This window comes from Dermochelys coriacea, chromosome 1, assembly GCF_009764565.3.
Source record: "Dermochelys coriacea isolate rDerCor1 chromosome 1, rDerCor1.pri.v4, whole genome shotgun sequence".
Classification (NCBI taxonomy): Eukaryota; Metazoa; Chordata; order Testudines; family Dermochelyidae; genus Dermochelys; species Dermochelys coriacea.
In genome coordinates this window covers 160,608,962-160,621,562 of record NC_050068.2, presented here as the reverse complement: position 1 = coordinate 160,621,562, position 12,601 = coordinate 160,608,962, and the positions used below count along the sequence as shown (strand labels likewise).

At 41.8% G+C, this 12,601-nt stretch overlaps 1 long non-coding RNA gene across 5 annotated transcripts in view; it reads right to left on the bottom strand.

The window, feature by feature from the left end:
- LOC119844149 overlaps positions 1-3,886 on the bottom strand; it is a 75,283-nt gene extending 71,397 nt beyond the window's left edge. For all 5 annotated transcript variants that reach the window (XR_006278620.1, XR_006278625.1, XR_006278626.1 and 2 more), the window contains exon 1: positions 1,760-3,886. This is a non-coding gene — a long non-coding RNA (uncharacterized LOC119844149). The remainder of the gene's footprint in view (positions 1-1,759) is intronic.
- Positions 3,887-12,601: the final 8,715 nt, after the last annotated feature.

Sequence of the window (12,601 nt, the reverse complement as noted above, 5' to 3'; positions counted from 1 at the left end):
TGCTGTTCTCATAGAATTGGGTTCTCCCACCAACTTTGCGGCTAAGGCTGAACTCCATAGCATTCCCCACCTATACCCACAATGAATAAAGGAAAGGGATTCTGCAAAATGGGGAGGTGAGTGATAGGGAAAAGGCCACATTTACCTCAGAATGGGGATAGAGGAAGACAAATGTGAGCGGGGAGAAAAGAGAAAGTAGGTAGTGAGATTTTCCCCAAAGGGATGGGGAAAGTGTGTGGGGAGTATATTTCCTAACAGAGGGAGGAAGGAAGATAAAATGCATTGGGGTGGCAGAGCAATTCATGATTTTATTGCAAGCCTTGTGATGTTTGGTGATTTTCTTAAAGCCCCCACTCCTAAAGTCATGTGATTACATGAGAATGTCAATTTTCATAAACAAAAGGTTCAATTCATCTTCATTTAAGGAAAAAAGCTTGAAAAGGTGATCCATGTATACCTCAACCACTCAAAAAACCAACAAGGGAAATAAACCCAAGTTTTTTTTGTGTGTTTTTTTTTTTTTGCAGCCAACTCATGAATTTTGAGAAACTTGAGGTTAGGAAGTTTGCATAAATGCATTTACTTTTTAACAGTGTCTTTAATTGTAGCATTTAGCTTTGCTCGCTAAAAAGCTACATTCTGCAGTCAAATAAGAGTGCAAAATGTGCTTCTTACCAGCAAACTTTTCATTCCCAACTCCCAGACTGAATGAAAGGGTAATGTATCCCTTACTTCAGAAAGGATTTGACACCCCCAATCTAGCGCATCAGGGTCATTTCTTTAATCTCAGAGAGGGGACTAGCATAGAAAAAAAGTATCTGGGCTACAAACAACAGCTGAGAAGAATTACTAAAACAAAATAAAGAGGCTTTTATCTTTTAAACCCTGAAATACTTCTGTCCAACCACAGTAATGATTCAAACATCTCATCCCATTGTGAGCACACCTCTAAAAACCAACCACAACAATGGATACCGTTTCCTGTATCCACTTCCTCATACAAAGAATTCTAATTCTTTGAAACAAATATGCTTTGAGTTATTTTTGTAAGGGTCATGTTTAATATAGGTTGCCTAGTATGTAAAACACACCAAAGATTTAACATCTGCTACAAATAAATGTACAGAGGATCTCAAATTCTTTATTTTAAGATTAGGATAGAATACAGGTGGTCAAATTATGAAAATATGGTTTATATTCAACACTCCTGCATTTTCAGAATGTGCATCAGATTTTAAAGTAATTATAGACACTATTAAACAGTCTGGCAACCACATGTCAACACCAGAGACTATCAGGCTGGTTTGCTGTAAATTCTAATATTAAAGGCCACTTTTCAAGACAGGCACATGCATTATTCAATCTCACAGCTGTGGAAGCAGGCTGCCCTGCAGAGCCATCTTTCAGCAGAAGATTGTGGCTGGAATAGGGTAGACTCAATGTTAAGGCACTTACTTCTCTTCTGATATTCCTATGAATGTTATTTTCCTAGGAGCCCCAGAAGAACATTAATTAGGAAAAACCATTGCAGATTGATCTTACTTAAGTAGTAAGATTTTACTTGAAACACACAATATGTGGACAAAAAGATAAAAGCTGTAAACCTCAATTGATCCAGATTCTTGGTTCAGGAAAAAAAAATTCAGAAGCAAAACTAAACTCAATCACAGCTGAATTAAGTTAAATTTAACATTAAAGCACCAAGATTACCATTTTTACTTATGCTGAGTAGTATCTTAGCATAAGTACCCACTCTCACCTCTAGGGCACTCTATTGTGCCTAGTCATGGAGACTTCATCTTTGGTACCCCTTATTGGGGTCTCCCTCAGACCCATATCCTCTTTCAACTGCCTCTCTGAGTGCTCTGTGGTTTAGCCCTCCAGCCAGGTTAAATTAAAAAATCTTAAATTACCCTTTTGGAGTAATCTAGTAATTCCAATAAAGTCCCATCAAATCTTCAATCTGCTAGCCCTTCAGCCCCTCTCAGACAGGTCCCTTGATGGCTCTATCTCAGGACCTCCCCTACTACTCTTGTACCAATCTTTCTGTTACTTGTTTGATTAACCCCTATCCCAGGACTTCCCTCCACAAAAGTGGGCTCTCTGAGACTAATTATAAGACTTAGCTCCACCTCCTCTGGCCAGGAGGCAATTAGTTCCTCACTCTCCAAGTGCAGAGCACAATTAATAACTACAGTTCTTTCCCTTGCCTTGCAGGTGATGAGGGTTAAGCCCCACCACACTTACTAATTATTCCTATTTTTAGTAAGGTATTACTTAACATGACTAAGGATTGACAGACTCTGACCAAAACCAAATAACACAGGAAATACTATACCAATTGTATTATTTGCTTTTATATTTAATCCAATAAATACTTCCATTTTTTTAGTTTACTTAAACCAGCAGATAAATCCCTTGTCTGCTGCACTAAAATGTTGCAGAATTCAGGGGGCTTTGCAGGAGAGGTGAGGTGAAGCTTGCCACATAGTACATGGGGCCTTGCCACTAGCTTACTTTTTTATATAGCACCCAGAACCTCAGACAATTTGAAAGGTGTCAAAACTAAAAAAAGAATGTAAGTGATTTGCCCAAGGACACACAGCAAGTCAATAGCAGAGGCAGGTGATGTCAGGAGTTGACAGATACTAGCCTCCTTCTCAAGCCACTTAATTACACCATCTCACTCTCTCTCTCCACACACACACACCCTCTTTGTGTCAGAGGGCAGCATGCTGACTATAGCACCTTTGGGGATCTGCAGGGCATATTTTAGAACTTCAGTGCTACACTGTACAAGTATTGAGCAGAATGGTTCCCATTTATCAGTGGTTACGGGCTTCAGGTTCAGCCACTACAATCATTTTCTGGACTTAAGTGAGTACAGATAACTCTAACAATAAACTGCATAGGGTAAATATAGTTACTCAGGCTACATCTACAACTTTTCGCAGTGTGTAGACTACACACCCTGCATGCCCACTTACCATGGATATAAACAGCAGTGTAGGCGGTGAGGCATGTCTTAGATGAGTAGAGTAGAACAGTGCCGTGGCAGGTGGCATAGGCAGGGAAAGGCTGGGCCTCCCCAAACAGCCCTGTTTGGCCCTGCCCATGCTCTACACCCAGGTCCCCCACCTGCTTGCAGCTTGGCCCCAGCCAATGCAGGCTGCTCCTCTTCCGGGAAGCCTGCTGGGGCTGTGCCACCCAATGCTCCAGGGCTGGGGGAGAGTCCACACACCACCTGCTCACCCAGTGCTCTGGGTCAGGGGGGTGCCCACCCCTGGCGCTCTGGGGCAGCGGGGGGCACTTGCCACCTGCCCACACGGCGCTCCGGGACTGGGCGGGGGGTTGGCAATATTCATTCTGGCATTTCCTAACTTATGAGTCCTTGATTTTGCAACCTTTTAGGCCTTTTTAATCCTTAACTTTGTGTTTCCTAATTTTTATGATTTATTGACCAGAGTGATCTTTAACTAAACACTTTTTGTTTGTGAATTGTCTATTTTTAACTGAATTTTTTATAAATGTTCCATTTCATTAATAAAGCACACACATTCATTGTCTCCAATGTTGATTTTGTTGCTGTTATCTTTGTGAAACTTTTTTATAAATGGAACTCCAGTTTTCCTGCTGCTGCTCAATGATATTTTTATTTGTGCATAACAGAGAACAGGGAAGAGGGACTCAGAGCTACAATTCCCCACTTTGTAAGAAGCAGATACTAAATTGCAGCTCCCCTTCCTGTGTATTGTTTATCTTCTTTTCATGTAACCCTTTTAAGGAAGGTGAACAACTGACCTTTGAAAGGAAACAGTATAACTTACCGCAGTTCAAATACAATCTCCTTTGCTTTCATTACAGCTCCCTCTTGTGATCCTTCTCGGTAATGACAGGTTTCAGAGTAGCAGCCGTGTTAGTCTGTATTCGCAAAAAGAAAAGGAGGACTTGTGGCACCTTAGAGACTAACAAATTTATTAGAGCGTAAGCTTTCGTGAGCTACAGCTCACTTCATCGGATGCATTTGGTGGAAAAAACAGAGGGGAGATTGATATACACACACAGAGAACATGAAACAATGAATTTATCATACACACTGTTAGGAGAAAAAAGAAAAGGAGTACTTGTGGCACCTTAGAGACTAACAAATTTATTAGAGCATAAGCTGTAGCTCACGAAAGCTTATGCTCTAATAAATTTGTTAGTCTCTAAGGTGCCACAAGTACTCCTTTTCTTTTTGCGAATACAGACTAACACGGCTGCTACTATGAAAACTGTTAGGAGAGTGATCACTTAAGATAAGCCATCACCAGCAGCGGGGCGGGGGGGGGGGGAAGGAGGAAAACCTTTCATGGTGACAAGCAAAGTAGGCTATTTCCAGCAGTTAACAAGAATATCTGAGGAACAGTGTGGGGTGGGGTGGGCGGGAGAAATAACATGGGGAAATAGTTTTACTTTGTGTAATGACTCATCCATTCCCAGTCTCTATTCAAGCCTAAGTTAATTGTATCCAGTCTGCAAATTAATTCCAATTCAGCAGCCTCTCGTTGGAGTCTGTTTTTGAAGCTTTTTTGTTGAAGGATAGCCACTCTTAGGTCTGTAATCGAGTGGCCAGAGAGATTGAAGTGTTCTCCAACTGGTTTTTGAATGTTATAATTCTTGACGTCTGATTTGTGTCCATTCATTCTTTTACGTAGAGACTGTCCAGTTTGACCAATGTACTTGGCAGAGGGGCATTGCTGGAACATGATGGCATATATCACATTGATAGATGCGCAGGTGAACGAGCCTCTGATAGTGTGGCTGATGTGATTAGGCCCTATGATGGTGTACCCTGAATAGATATGTGAACAGAGTTGGCAACGGGCTTTGTTGCAAGGATAGGTTCCTGGGTTAGTGGTTCTGTTGTGTGGTGTGTGTTTGCTGGTGAGTATTTGCTTCAGATTGGGGGGCTGTCTGTAAGCAAGGACTGGCCTGTCTCCCAAGATCTGTGAGAGTGATGGGTCATCCTTCAGGATAGGTTGTAGATCTTTGATGATGCGCTGGAGAGGTTTTAGTTGGGGGCTGAAGGTGATGGCTAGTGGCGTTCTGTTATTTTCTTTGTAGGGCCTGTCCTGTAATAGGTGACTTCTGGGTACTCTTCTGGCTCTGTCAATCTGTTTCTTCACTTCAACAGGTGGGTATTGTAGTTGTAGGAATGCATGATAGAGATCTTGTAGGTGTTTGTCTCTGTCTGAGGGGTTGGAGCAAATGTGGTTATATCGTAGAGCTTGGCTGTAGACAATGGATCATGTGGTATGATCTGGATGAAAGCTGGAGGCATGTAGGTAGGAATAGTGGTCAGTAGGTTTCCGATATAGGGTGGTGTTTATGTGACCATCGCTTATTAGCACCGTAGTGTCCAGGAAGTGGATCTCCTGGGTGGACTGGTCCAGGCTGAGGTTGATGGTGGGATGGAAATTGTTGAAATCCTGGTGGAATTCCTCAAGGGCTTCTTTTCCATGGGTCCAGATGATGATGTCGTCATCAATGTAGCGCAAGTAAAGTAGGGGCATTAGGGGACGAGAGCTGAGGAAGCGTTTTTCTAAGTCAGCCATAAAATTGTTGGCATTCAGTGGGGCCATGTGGGTACCCATAGCAGTGATGCTGATTTGAAGGTATACAGCATTGTCCCCAAATGTGAAATAGTTATGGGTGAGGACAAAGTCACAAAGTTCAGCCGCCAGGTTAGCCGTGACATTATCGGGGATACTGTTCCTGACGGCTTGTAGTCCATCTTTGTGTGGAATGTTGGTGTAGAGGGCTTCTACATCCATAGTGGCCAGGATGGTGTTTTTAGGAAGATCACCAATGGACTGTAGTTTCCTCAGGAAGTCAGTGGTGTCTCGAAGATAGCTGGGAGTGCTGGTAACGTAGGGCCTGAGGAGGGAGACTACATAGCCAGACAATCCTGCTGTCAGGGTGCCAATGCCTGAGATGATGGGGCATCCAGGATTTCCAGGTTTATGGATCTTATGGCAGATAGAATACCCCAGGTTGGGGTTCCAGGGGTGTGTCTGTGCGGATTTGTTCTTGTGCTTTTTCAGGGAGTTTCTTGAGCAAATGCTGTAGTTTCTTTTGGTAACTCTCAGTGGGATCAGAGGGTAATGGCTTGTAGAAAGTGATGTTGGAGAGCTGCCTAGTAGCCTCTTGATCATACTCCGACCTATTCATGATGACGACAGCACCTCCTTTGTCAGCCTTTTTGATTATGATGTCAGAGTTGTTTCTGAGGCTGTGGACGGCATTCTGTTCTGCATGGCTGAGGTTATGGGGCAAGCGATGCTGCTTTTCCACAATTTCAGCTCGTGCACATCGGCGGAAGCACTCTATGTAGAAGTCCAGGCTGCTGTTTCGACCTTCAAGAGGAGTCCACCCAGAATCTTTCTTTTTGTAGTGTTGGTAGGAAGGTCTCTATGGGTTAATATGTTGCTCAGAGGTGTGTTGGAAATATTCCTTGAGTCGGAGACGTCGAAAATAGGATTCTAGGTCACCACAGAACTGTATCATGTTTGTGGGGGTGTATCTGTACGAGTTTTTTCATGAAGTTGACAGATTTCCACTCTATACGGCTAAATTCAGTGCCTTGCATAATGACAGGTTTCAGAGTAGCAGCCGTGTTAGTCTGTATTCGCAAAAAGAAAAGGAGTACTTGTGGCACCTTAGAGACTAACAAATTTATTAGAGCATAAGCTTTCGTGAGCTACAGCTCACTTCATCGGATGCATTTGGTGGAAAACAGCAACCACACACCACACAACAGAACCACTAATCCAGGAACCTATCCTTGCAACAAAGCCCGTTGCCAACTCTGTCCACATATCTATTCAGGGGACACCATCATAGGGCCTAATCACATCAGCCACACTATCAGAGGCTCGTTCACCTGCGCATCTACCAATGTGATATATGCTATCATGTGCCAACAATGCCCCTCTGCCATGTACATTGGTCAAACTGGACAGTCTCTACGTAAAAGAATGAATGGACACAAATCAGATGTCAAGAATTATAACATTCAAAAACCAGTTGGAGAACACTTCAATCTCTCTGGTCACTCGATTTACAGACCTAAGAGTGGCTATCCTTCAACAAAAAAGCTTCAAAAACAGACTCCAACGAGAGACTGCTGAATTGGAATTAATTTGCAAACTGGATACAATTAACTTAGGCTTGAATAGAGACTGGGAATGGATGAGTCATTACACAAAGTAAAACTATTTCCCCATGTTATTTCTCCCGCCCACCCCACCCCACACTGTTCCTCAGATATTCTTGTTAACTGCTGGAAATAGCCTACCTTGCTTGTCACCATGAAACGTTTTCCTCCTCCCCCCCCCCGCTGCTGGTGATGGCTTATCTTAAGTGATCACTCTCCTTACAGTGTGTATGACAAACCCATTGTCTCATGTGTTCTCTGTGTGTATATCAATCTTCCCTCTGTTTTTTCCACCAAATGCATCCGATGAAGTGAGCTGTAGCTCACGAAAGCTTATGCTCTAATAAATTTGTTAGTCTCTAAGGTGCCACAAGTACTCCTTTTCTTTTTGATCACTTAACATAAGCCATCATCAGCAGCAGAGGGGGGAAAGGAGGAAAACCTTTCATGGTGACAAGCAAGGTAGGCTATTTCCAGCAGTTAACAAGAACATCTGAGGAACAGTGGGGGGTGGGGTGGGGTGGGGGGGGAGAAATAACATGGGGAAATAGTTTTACCTTGTGTAATGACTCATCCATTCCTTGTCTCTATTCAAGCCTAAGTTAATTGTATCCAGTTTGCAAATTAATTCCAATTCAGCAATCTCTCGTTGGAGTCTGTTTCTGAAGTTTTTTTGCTGAAGGATAGCCACTCTTAGGTCTGTAATTGAGTGACCAGAGAGATTGAAGTGTTCTCTGACTGGTTTTTGAATGTTATAATTCTTGACGTCTGATTTGTGTCTATTTATTCTTTTACGTTGAGACTGTCCGGTTTGACCAATGTACATGGCAGAGGGGCATTGCTGATACATGATGGCATATATCACATTGGTAATTGCGCAGGTGAACGAGCCTCTGATAGTGTGGCTGATGTGATTCTTCTCGGTAATGTTATGTTAGTCTAAGGTAAATCAGTTATGGAAGGCAGCTGTTGCCACGTTTCCAGGACAACCAAGGCAATAGTGACTCTCCCTTAGTGTGCAAATAAACTGGAAGGAAGGTGAGCAGCTGATTTGTCTCTGATGTTACAATATTACTGCTCAAGGAGCTGCAAATGTGCATGGGAGTGAAGAGTGAGGAGAGAGAAACAGGCCTTTCCAAAGTTGTGGTTTTCCCAAATTTCCTAAAAACCCAAGAACTTTCAAACACCAAATAAAACACTTGCCATCAACTCCACATGCAAATTAGTGGGTAAAATTTGGTTGAAGTCCCCCAAGGTGTGTTTATAAAATGGGTTCCAAAAAAAGGGGAGACACAGAGGTACATACCCTATAGAACAGAAAATTCTGATGCAACCTTAACTATGGTGTTGTTACCGGGAGACCAAAATTCTTAAAATTAGAGCATTATATGGCCTACCTCTGGCTAATGAAAATATTTTTAAAGACAGTGTTTTTATTTCTATACATTTAAGGGCCCAATCTCTTCAGGTAGTTGTTCATGCTAAAATGAACACAAGCACATTAGAAATAAAAATGAATGAGAGTCAAAGAAAGATCACTGCAAAAGGAAAAAAAAAGATTGCATGTTTTCTTACATGGCTTTTTAGTCTGCTATTATTCTCAGAATAGTGAAACATAATCGAATGAGTGCTTGGTAAGACACAGTGAAGAGTATTCACACACAAAAAGCTGTGGTGAACACAAACGCACACACAAACTCAGGAAACTCACTCCTGCAGTTTTTTCAAGAGACCCTGTTATTCCCAACAGTGACCATTACCCAAGAGGTACCTGTTCAATACAGTGGTGTGTGTTTGTTTTAATCTGCAGGAGGGGTTGTTAGGAAAAAAATAGGGATTTATCTTTTTAAAATGCCTACACATGCCTAGAGAGCATAGGAGGTCTAATATACGTTAATGAATAAATAAAATGTACCTACTACACTAGCTTGGAATAAGGCTAAAAAAGCCAACTAAATGTACAATTTGATTTAAAAAAAGGAGAGTCTGCTATATTTCAGTACTTATCAAAGTAAATACTCTTTGCATAAATTCTCACACAGCTGATGCCAAAGAGGAAGAAAATATGGGGAAAAAGTGTTAAAGAGGGTGTTGAGCAGTCTTTTGGGCTGAATCCACATCCCCTGTGCACTTCTCTTCACATACGCTACGGCAAAGTCACGTCATACTTGCTGCTTCCTGATGCTTAATACAAACTGTGCAAACACACTGCTGAAGAGAAATAGCCAAATTGGGCACTATTTGAATTTAAATTGTATGTTTAACTGTTTTATAGCAGCTCTTTGTAAACCACAAACCAAAGAATTGCCTGTACCTATTGCCCTAGAAGGATGATGTGGTCCTGTCGAGTATGCTTCTTACTCTATTGTGTGACCAGCTCTGAGCTCTTCCCACTGTGGTCTCTTTTCCTCCAATAGTGGCTGTCTTTATCCTGTGACAACCTCGCAATAGCTGCCCAGGCCTCTGGGTCAGCAAACTTTATTTTTGTTATTTCTTTGCAGGCCTGGTCATTCACCTGCAACTTGGTCAGAAGGGAGCAGAACAATTGCTCACTGGGTTCAGCAGTTATCATGAGACTCTTCTGCCCGCCCCTCTGTTCTTTGTATTAGCTCTCTATGAAGTAATGGGTTCATTTTAAAGTCTATGAGGTGGTGATGAAATAACCCAGTTTTGTCAACAATATGAGTATGAAATAGCTCTTCCCTTGAAATGGTCTAGGAGATAGTCAGACCAGAGCGATTTCAATATCTGAAATATCCTAATCAGCCTCAAATGCAAGGTGGACAATATGACTGACAGTGGAAGCTCTTTGCAACCCCTTGGCTATAACCCAAGTAGCTACGTATGTTCTTTTTAGCAACTGTTTAAGGTAGGAATCTGGTTTTAGAAATGTACACATTTAAAAGCCTGTATGATATAGCTTTTTTAAAAAACATCTCAACAAACACTGTATTCTATATTGTCACATACAAAAACTATGTTACAAAGACTATGTTTAAACATTTATTAAGGTTGCAGAAAGTCAAGCAATTGAAAGTTAGGAAATGCCAGAATCTAGGTTGCCCGTGCAACCTCAATTTGGCCCCCTTGTACACATAATTATAACAGTCTAATTACATGGTATTTTTTCCCCTCAGTATCTAGGATAGGCAATGTTCTGGATCTGAAACTGCTGTTCACAATGTTTTTATCCTCATCATTCAATTAGTGCATTATTTACCACACATTATCCATAGCCTGCAATTACAGGCAGGAAAAGAGAAGCATTTAGTTCCTCAGTCTTTTCTAGGGTATTCATCATGATAGTAACTGAGGGCTTCCTCACAAGATAAGAGACAATTATTATATATATGGCAAAATTAAGGTAAAAAGACTAGCCTGAGCAAGACACATTGAAACAAAGCCATGACTGGAACTCATTCCTGCTGACACTGCTACCTTAGTACAAAGGGACTGATCACCCATGGCTCCTATCAACTTACGTTGCAGTTGTAAATACTCAGCACTTCTGTTCATCAGGCCCAGGTATCTTATTTTATGTTTCATCCAGAAAACAAGGAACACACAATTAGTGGCCACATGCCAAAATTGTGTCTTGCATGACTTGCTTAGCATCACAATGGAAGACTGTGACAGAAGTAGGGTTAGAAATGAGTTCTCCTATGTGGGATTCACCTGCCTTAACCATAAGACCATCATCTCATTTCCTGCAGTCTCCTACCTTGTTTGCTAACACATCTTCCAACTTCTAAAGCAAATGAAGCTGAAATCCTACAACCAACTTCCTTAACTACCACATTCTGATTCATTCCTTGGGCACTCTCCATCCTGTTCTTAATGAGGCAGGGGTCCTTTGGAAAAAAAATAGTATCCAAATATGTAATTCAAGACTACCCTCATGAATTTGCACAAGGGGGCTGAATTAAGGTTGCATGGGCCGTTCCTTACTTTTGAGCGCCTGACTTTGCAACCTTAATATGTTTTTAAGCAGTTTTTGCTGTGTAATATCCCATAGGTTTTTTGTTGTTTTTTAAAGGAAAAAGGTAAAAAATATCTGTAATTGTAACAACCCCTCATCATGCATCACTGATAGTGCTTCAACTCTGACTGTCCAGCACTACAGGACAACTTGAGCTACAGGACTAACTGCATTAGCTGGGAGCATGACAAGCCTAGGGTGTCGGAAAGGTAGAATGGCCTGCTGGAGACAGGCATGGTGATCAGGGAGAGCTTGCACCCAAGAGAGGGGATAGGCATGGTGGATCCAACATCGAGTGGGCTGTTGAAGGAACCGTAGGCTGGCTCTTTTTCTCTTCCCTACCCCAAGAGATTTAGGGAGCTCTTTATCCATGTGATGTCCAGGTGGAAGGGGAGAGAGGTGCAGGGGCCACATACTGGGTCTGAGAGGTGGAGTTAGTGGCAGGAGCCTCACCCAGCTGTTTGTTCCAGGGAGTCCCAGTGCAGCGTGAGCTACTATGGCCACAGCTTTGGTGGGAATGTCAGCCCAGTCCTAAATCAGAATGTTCATGTTGCTTTTATTGTGGTATGACGAAGCAAAAGCAGAGAAACGGTGATTTTCTAAAGTTTTATGTCGCAACCAAACTTGAAAGAATTTCATGGGACAAAAAAAAAAAAAAAAAAGCTCTGGAGCCAGACAAGTGCCTTTCTCCCTGCTGAATTTCAAAGGCCTGCTGCAACCAACATAGGAAGATGTTATAGCCTCTCACACCAGATTGCAAGTATCTTATAACAACGTTGGGCAACTTGTAACCAGGGCTGGCTGCCAGGTCCCCCTATAATAAAACTTGTAAAAGAAAGCTCTTCCAAGTTGAGGCAGGTGTTTGGGGGGGTAGGAGAGGTGGAATGGGTTGCAAATTTTGTGGGGGGAAGGGAGTTTGTTAAGCTGCTGCCTCTGGAATCCATGTTGAAAAAGACTAAAGGATTTTTTAAAAAGCAAATCACTGTTCTGTTTTCTCATAGTGGAGATGGAGGATATTTTGGATTCACAGAACATGAGCTGATGCCAATTGAAGCTAATAGAAAGAGGCTTATGAACTTCAGTTGGCACTGGATCAAACCCATATAATATTTTCAGGCCACTAGTTTAAATCTGATCTCCTGCATGGTCAAGGCCACACAACTTCACTCAGTAATTCATTCAGTGAGATAAATTTGAACTAGAGCACATCTTTTATAAAACATTCAGTCCTGATTTGAAGATTTCAAGTTATGAAGACCCTATCACATCCCCTGATAAGTTACTCCAAAAAAAATAAGTCACTCCTTGTTAGAAATACAGTATATACTTTATTCCCAGTTCTAATTTTTCTAGCTTTGATTTCCAGTCTTTGGATTTATCAGAGGTCTTTATTATGAAGGTGTGTGTTTTTTTTTAAATACATA